Source organism: Colobus angolensis, unplaced genomic scaffold, assembly GCF_000951035.1.
Source record: "Colobus angolensis palliatus isolate OR3802 unplaced genomic scaffold, Cang.pa_1.0 Scaffold30, whole genome shotgun sequence".
NCBI lineage: Eukaryota > Metazoa > Chordata > Mammalia > Primates > Cercopithecidae > Colobus > Colobus angolensis.
In genome coordinates this window covers 5337632-5346575 of record NW_012116266.1, presented here as the reverse complement: position 1 = coordinate 5346575, position 8944 = coordinate 5337632, and the positions used below count along the sequence as shown (strand labels likewise).

The 8944-nt window shown below is 40.1% G+C and overlaps 1 protein-coding gene across 1 annotated transcript in view; it reads right to left on the bottom strand.

Annotated features, from left to right (window-relative positions):
- RAPH1 (Ras association (RalGDS/AF-6) and pleckstrin homology domains 1) overlaps window positions 1–8944 on the bottom strand; it is a 102759-nt gene that overhangs the window by 41742 nt on the left and 52073 nt on the right. The window lies entirely within an intron of this gene.

Here is an 8944-nt window from a genome sequence, read left to right as displayed (position 1 = left end):
GCCTCCCAAAGTATTGGGATTACGGGCGTGAGCCATTGCACCCGGCCAGATGAATATATTTCTAGTATTGTCTAAAAAAAGGTCTTTTACCAGCCCTCCACAAACCCAAGACAAAAACAGGCCTAAACCTAAATAAAGATGCTTTTTACTTCTGCAGAGAAAAAAAAAAAAAAAAATCACACAGATTTCCAAGAAACACAAATAGTAAGTGTCAGGGCATATGCACCAGTGATTATTGGGGGGGGTGTATTTGAAACATGTTTGTGTGAATCAGGCTTTTTCCCCGGATTTCACTAAATCTTCAGCCTCTTTTTTCATCTGATACCTATTCCTTTATTTTATTTTATTTTACTTTTTGAAACGGAGTCTCACTGTCGCCCAGGCTGGAGTACAGTGGCACCATCTCGGCTCACTGCAACCTCTGCCTCCCAGGTTCAAGTGATTCTCCTGCCTCGGCCTCCCAAGTAGCTGAGATTACAGGTGCCTGCCACCACGCCCAGCTAATTTTTGTATTTTTAGTAGAGATGGGGTTTCACCATGTTGGCCAGGATGGTCTGGCACTCAGGACCTCAGGTGATCCGCCTGCCTTGGCCTCCCAAAGTTCTGGGATTACAGGCGTGAGCCACTGCGCCGACGTTACCTATTCCTTTAAATTTGGCAAAAGGTTTTGCTGAATCTTAAGAAAACTTGATGATTGTATTATGTATATTATGATGAAAAAATCCTTTGAATCTGCTATAAAGTAATAGCTTTACAAAGTATTTTCATTTTAAAAATACATTGTCATGTATAAAATTCTAAATTCAAAAAAATTATTAAAATGTAATAATCCCACCAGAAAAATAAAGGTAAATTCTAACATTAACCTTTAATTAGTAATATCCTACTTTATATGAAAATTATAACATGAAATTACCATTTAAATTTGCAAACTGTTGTCTTATTGAGATGTTTTATCAGTTAACAGGAATAAAAGTACCACAAAGATGAGTAAATCAGTTGCAACATATTTTGTAATGGTTGAGAAATAGCCTTTATTACAATTTATTTCAACTACAGTGAATTCTAGTTTTAAAAACATGGCATATGGTCATCATTGCTGACAGACTTTATAATAATATTGACTGAAGTTATTCTATAATTCATTTGGGAAATAATTATTTTTAATAATCAGCTACACTAAGATTTTTATGAAGATTGGGAAGCAAACGTTGTGGTTTTAGAACTCAAACACAGGATTTCTCAGTTATCTGAACCACTTAATCTTGTCAGTATTGGCTTTGATGAAATAGTATGAGGCTTAAATGAGATAACATATGTGAAGTGCTGGAAGTACAGTATTTTAACAAAAGCCGAGCAAAAGGCAGGCAAAAAAGATAAACTCTTTGAGAAGTTAAATTGTACTGTGCCTGTCCATGGTGACAGGCAGAAAGACGAGCCACAATATTACTTTTAGATGGGCAACTTAACTACTCATGTCCCCAAGATGAAACAGTATTAATTTCAAATTGGTATTTTTAACCGGTATTTGTATCACTAAATTTCAGTAAAAGCCACTATTCTATGCTGGGTTTCTCTAAACAGTTAAGTATAATTACTGGCTCTAGAGAACCTAGATATGAAAAAAGAGTTCACTATTAAAGAGTTTTTATGTATGTTACTTCACAGTCATCATCCTGAAAAAAAAAATGCTGCTAATTTTAGAGTGTAGGCTTCTAGATTTAAAATGGTGGAATGAACACATGCATATATTTGTTCATTCAAATATTTGAGTGTTTTTTTTTTTTTGAGACGGAGTTTCGCTCTGTCACCCAGGCTAGAGTGAAGTGGTGCGATCTTGGCTCCCGGGTTCAAGTGATTCTCCTACTTCAGCCTCCGGAGTGGCTGGGATTACAGGCATGCACAACCAAGCCCGGCTAACTTTTGTATTTTTAGTAGAGACGGGGTTTCACCAGATTGGTCAGGCTGGTCTTGAACTCCTGACCTCAAGCAATCCACCTGCTCAGGCCTCCCAAAGCGCTGCGATTACAGGCGTGAGCCACCACGCCGGGCCAAATATTTGAGTGCGTATGAGCCAAGTACTATTCTAGATGTGATGAGTACATCAGGAATTTAAAAAATGAAAAATCTCTCTCCTCCTGAAGCTGATATTCAAGTTGGAGAGGACAATTAAAAAGTAATGTATATAGTATGTTAAATGGAGATAAGTACTAAAGAGAAAAAAAAAAAAAAGAGATAAAAAGTAATCAAAGGCTGAGCACGGTGGCTCACAGCTGTAATCCTAGCACTTTCGGAGGCCAAGGTTTGGGGATTGCTTGAGCCCAGGAGTCTCATACAGTGCCTGGGCAATATAGTGAGACACCATCTCTTCAAAAAATTTAAAAAATTAAATGGGCATGATGTCATATGCCTGAGGTCCCAGCTACTCCGGAAACTGAGGCAGGAGGATCCACTGAACCCAGGAAGCAGAGGTGACAGTGAGCCAAGATGGTACCACTGCACTCCAGCCTGAGTGACAGAACTAAAATCTGTCTCAAAAAAAAAAAAACCAAAAAACAAAAAAAGGTAATAATAGGGCAGAGTAAGGGGAGCTCCATTTTAAAATAGCATGATCAAAGAACACCTCAATAAGAAAGTGACACTTGAGCAAATTCCAGAAGGTAGCTAGAAGTATGTTATACAGAAGACTGGGAAAGGGCGTCCAGGCAGGGTTGAGTAAGTGCAAAGGCTAAGAGGCAGGCTTTGGCTACTGGAAGAGAACAAGTATGGGACAGTATGGCTGGTGGGGTAAGGGACAGAAGGAAGAAAAATAGGGTCAGTGGTAACGGGAAAGCAGATCAGGCAAGGCTCTATAGGCCATTATAGGGGTTTGGGCTATACTTTGAGATGCAAAGCCTTTAGGTTTGAAAAGAGATGATCTGACTTACCTTTCAAAAGGATCACTCTGGCTGCAGTGTGGATAATAGACTGTCAAGGGAAAGGTGAATGCAGAAAGACCAGGTGGAAGTCTATTCAAAAATCTAGATCAAGATGAAGTTGGCTTGGTGGCAGTGAAGGTGGTGAGAAGTGATCATATTCTAGATATATTCTGAAGATAAGACCAACAGAATTTGCTGCTGGATTGGAAGAGAGGTAGAAAGAAAATAAGTAGATAAGAGACTCCAAGGAGTTTGCTTTATGAACTAAATGGATGGCATATCTATCAATTGAGATAGAGAAGACAGTGGGAGAAATAAGTCTGAAGAAAAAGAGCAGAACTTGAGGTTTAGACCACTTAAATTTGAGCAATCTACTTGTGATGGTTAATTTTAGGTTATCAACTTCACTGGATGAAGGAATACCTAGAGAACTTGGTAAAGCATCTGGGTATGTCTCTGAAGAGTGTCTCCAGAGGAGATGGTGTATGAACCAGGACTGAGTGGGGAAGACCCATCGTCACTGTGGGTAGGCACCATCCAATTGACTGAGGGCCCCAGAAAGAACAAAAAAGGCAGAGAAAAGGTGCTTTCTTCCCTCTTTCCTAGAGACGGGACACTCTTCTCTTGCTCTTGGACATCAGAACTCCAGGCTCTCCAGTCTTTGTACCGCAGGCCTTATACCAGCAGCCTCCCTTGGGTACCCAGGCCTTCAGCCTAGGACTGATAATTACACCATGGGCTTTCCTGGTTCTGAGGCTTTCTGACTTGGACTGAGCCACACTACTACCATCCTATGGTCTCCAGCTTGCAGACAGCCTGTCATATGACTTCTCAGCCTTCGTAAAGGTGTGGGTCAATTTCCATAATAAATCCCCACTCATATCCTATTGGTTCTATCTCTTTGGAGAAATATAATACGCAATTATACATCCAAATAGAGATAATGATTAGAGATGGAATATATGTACCTGGAGTTCAGGAGAAAAGGACTGGCCAAAGATACCTATATTTCCTTGAATCTAAGAAGATTTGATGCTGGTACTTTCTTGATCTTTATCAGAAACTTTCAACAGAAGAACTTCATGCAACATACTGTAACTGCCACCTTGCTGATCGTGACTAACAGGTGCCACACGATTTAAAATGTGGTTTCTCAACCTTGTCACTATTTTGGACCAGATAATTATCCTTCAGGTGGGTTGTCCTGTGCACTGTTAAATGTTTAGCAGCACCTCTGGCCTCTACCCACTAGATGCCAGTAGTAGCACATTCCTTTGATGGACAACCAAAAATGTTGCATATCCCCAGCAGGATAAAGTAGCCCAAGTTGTGAAGCATTGTTTTACAGGGATTAAAATGGGGGTGGGAAGATGGGGAAAATAAGCATATGGCTGAGTGGTAACCAATTTAGCAAAGCTGAATGCTGGGCCAGCACTGGAGAAAAGCAGAGGAGCACTCAATTTTTATCGTGTAACCTCAGAAGTCCCCAGAAGCAAGAGCAGACAAGTGATGGTGAGACTAAAAGCAGGAAGAATGGTTGAAAACACATTTAAGAAAGCAGCTAATTCTCAGATTCCCTCCTTTACTCACTTGCCCATGAGCAGCGATCTCAGGTACAGATTAATATCCACTCACAAGACCCAACAGACTACAGCTTGAAGCCAGATTCAGCTCTGTATAAAGAAAAAGAGGACATGCTGGCATGCTAGCATCAGACATGCCATCTTCAGAGGGAGTCCATACAGCTCACCACGGGCCCTTTTTTTTGGGCCCGTAAGTGATAGCTCATTGTAAGGGAAAGAGACCACGTGGTAAGTGCAGAAAACACCCTGGCTTAGGGAAACTTCATGCTCAACGGGAACCAGCAGTACCTTGTAACAGCTAATGAGGGTAAGTTCCAGGGCCCCTTAAAGAACATGTTCATGCTCATTTACAAGAGTTATGACACTGCTGGCCAGGTGCAGTGGCTCCCAAAGTGTAATCCCAGCACTTTGGGAGGCTGAGGCAGGCAGATCACTTGAGGTCAGGAGTTCCAGACCAGCCTGGCAAACATGAGGGAACCCTGTCTCTACTAAAAAAAAGAAATACAAAAATTAGTCAGGCATGGTGGCACGTGCTTGTAATCCCCGCTACTCGGGAGGCTGAGGCATGAGAATCATGTGAACCTGGGAGGCAGAGGTTACAGTGAGCTCAGACTGCACCACTGCACTACGGCCTGGGCAACAGAGTGAGACTCTGTCTCTAAAAAAAAAAAAAAAAAGTTACACTGCACACCACGAAATCAAGGTCTGTGTCTTTTCATAGGCTAATTTAGTTATTCATGGACAGTTTTCCTGGTCCATATACATTCACCAACAGGGGTCAATTTCATAATAAACAATATTACCTGGAGATATTCTATATTTAATTCTTAATCCAGTATGTGTCCAGGAAAAGAATGTCAGGAGAAGGAAAACCCAAGGTCATTTTCCATGAAGAAAAGGACTCAGACCTACTGTTAACCGTCTCTGCCTAGAGCAGTGGTGATTCTCAAATGGGGGTGGATTTTGTCCTACAAGGAACATGTAACAATGTCTGTGGACGTTTTTAGTTGTCACAACTGAAGAAGGTATGTGTACTACCGACATCCAGTGTGTACAGGCCAGGGATGCTGCTAAACATCCTACAATGCATAAGACAGCCACTCACAAAAGAAAACTAGCCCAAATGTCAACAGTGCTGATAGCTGAGAAACCCTGACCTAAAAGGATTTGATGAAAGCTCACAGACTGGAACAATGGGGATCATCCTCATGTTCCAGCCCTTCTTTCCCAAATGGGCTACTGAAACACTTGGCAGCCAGCATAGAAGACAGGAAGAACCTTCTCCAGATAAGCTCAGCAGCCTAAGAAAAAAAACCTAAGGATAATCCCAAAGACTACCAAAAAAAAAAAAAAAAAGAAGAGAATTTTAAGAAGATGCAATTAATGGAACACAATTTGGCTTGAACCAGAGAAATTTAATCAACTGAGATAAAGTCTGAAATTGAAATAGTGATCACTATATAGAAAATTAAACATTTTAAAAAATCTATTCATTCCAGTAAAAGTAAAATGATATTCTAGAAAGGGAATGTAGTTATAAGAGTATATGAAGGTTAGCAGTAAATTCCAAGTATATAGTCATTTTAACATAAACACTGAATATTAGTTCAATCAAAATATATTTGGAGAATGGAAGAACAGGAAGGGAGAAGTGAGAAGAAGTTGTGTATAGACAGCTATACCCTCATCTTCTGGAGTGAAAAGTCAACACGTAATACATACAACTAAAAAAAAAACCCAAGAAATGGCAATGTGTATGTAGATTTTATGATAAAGAGGTAAATTCCCTAAGAGTTAGCTAAATGAGCAAAAATTACCTCTGGGAGCAGAATATGATGTGTATGTGGGTAGAGGATAGTTGTCTGTAACATATCTCATAGAACTATTTAACGCCATGCATGAAAAACTAAAATATTTTTAAAACCATATTTGCATTTAAAGACAATTTGATACATGAGTTCAAATTATTAAAGCTTGCCTCAGTTTATATATATTAAATATATATTAAAGGATATATTAAAGCTTGCCTCAGTTTATTTGAATCAGAACAGACTAGACCTACGAAAAAAGCATACTGAACCAAGTTCCAGGTTTGTTAAACCACCTTTCTATACTCCTAGGTGAAGCAAAAGAACAGGCTAGCTAGGTAAGACTTTTTAACTCCTTTCCCTGCTACAGTCCTGGTTTACTCACCAAACCTTACATTAAACTCTCATATTAAACATTACACCATTGAGTACTGGTATTCTTTGCAGTATTCACAGTGATATACATGGATACCACTAGATACCATTTGAAGTGTCCTTGCTGGGAGAGAGGAACTTCTCATGTTTTACTTCAATTTGCCCCTATATTGTATGAACTTTTATAACAAGCACATTTTACAGACAGAAAAACAGACATGCATATGGTATTAGAAGATCCTTAATGATTAGTTTATAACTTGTCCTCATGCATCTTAACCCAATTCAAAATACTGTAAACTGACTGGAAGTAATATCAACGTACAAAACAAAGAATGGCCAAGAAAGCACACCCCTAATAAAATACTGCTCATATCCTAAATATGATTCCCAGGTATCACAAAATAGAAATCGGTTTTCTTTCTTCTTTTTTTTTTTTTGGAGATGGAATCTTGCTCTGCTGCCAGGCTGGAATGCAGTGGCACAACCTCGGCTCACTGCAACCTCTGACTCCCTGGTTGAAGCAATTCTCCTACCTCAGCCTCCCGAGTAGCTGGGATTACAGGCATGCGCCACCACATCCAGCTAATTATTTTCAGTAGAGATGGGGTTTCACCATGTTGGCCAGGATGGTCTCAAACTCCTGACCTCAGGTGATCCACCCACCTCGGCCTCCCAAAGTGCTGGGATTACAGGCGTGAGCCACCACATCAGGCCTAGAAATCAGTTTTCAAGTTCTCTATAGAATATATACCACTTAGATAAGTTTCATTTTAAATAAATGAAAGTTTATTCTTCAGATTGATAAGACTGGCTAACTTTCTTAGAAAAATAATTCAAGCTTATCTCCAAATCACCATGATTAATACTCCTTTTGTGCTCCACAGTACCAAAAACAAAGTTACACACATGGGTGGGTACCAAGAGTTACTGACTGATGGAAATTAATCCAAAGAATTAAATTAGGAAAAAAAATCAATGATGTCAAGTAATAGTTAAAATTCAAGATTTTACTTTAGTACTGATTATTCATAAATAGATTCTTTTATCCCATATTAGAGTATTGTAAACACAAGCTTATTGGAAAGGTTGACTTAACTTTGCCCCACTTTTCTTCTTTCTTGCTGCTACCCTATGACAAAATTACCGTCTCTTTGATGAAAAGAATTCAATAAAGGACTCTCTTTCACCAAACTCAGCTTTTGTTAGACTTGTTATCACAAATCTATTCCCCACCTTATCCAGTCACATGCTGAAAAATATTCCCTCTTTTAAAAATCTGTTCATGAATAACTTATGGTTCTCTGAACCACACTATCAGGAAGGCAGATATAGTACTACAAACTCCGGCTAGGCTCGGTGGCTCACACCTGTAATCCCAGCACTTTGGGAGGTGGGTGGATCACGAGGTCAGGAGTTCAAGACCAGCCTGGCTAACAGGGTGAAATCTCGTCTCTACCAAAAATACAAAAATTAGCCAGGCATGGTGGCATGCGCCTGTAATCCCAGCTACTCAGGAGGCTGAGGCAGGAGAGTCACTTGAACCCGGGAGACAAGGTTGCAGTGAGCCGAGATCATGCCATTGCACTCCAGACTGGGCGACAGAACAAGACTCCGTCTATAAAAAAAAAAAATCTGTTTATGAATAACTTTTGGTTCTCTGAACCACCCTATCAGGAAGGCAGATATAGTACTACGAACTCCATTTTACTTGTGAGAAATTGATGTTTAAGAGAATAACTCATTTAAGGTTAGTGAGTGGCAAGGAAAACTTAGAATCAAGTTTCTGATTCCACACCTGTTGGCCCTTTCCAATACACCATACTGACTCTTCGATAATGAAATGGACGGCCAGGCACAGTGGCTCACGTCTGTAATCCCAGCACTTTGGGACACTGAGGCAGGTGGATCACCTGAGGTCAGACGGAGTTTCAGACAGAGTTTGAGACCAGCCTGGCCAACATGGTGAAACCCCATCTGTACTAAAAATATGAAAATTAGCTGGGCATGGTGGTGAGTGCCTGTAATCCCAGCTACTTGGGAGTCTGAGGCAGGAGAATCACTTGAACCTGGGAGGCGGAGGCTGCAGCAAGCCAAGATCACACCACTGCACTCCAGCGTGGGTGACAAGAGTACAAACTTCATCTCAAAAAAAAAAAAAATGATAATGAACTGGAGTTAACCCTGTAAACTAGAATCTTGGAGGATTACAATGATGATATGAGTGGTTTTCTTAAGTTTTACTTTAAATCAACATACA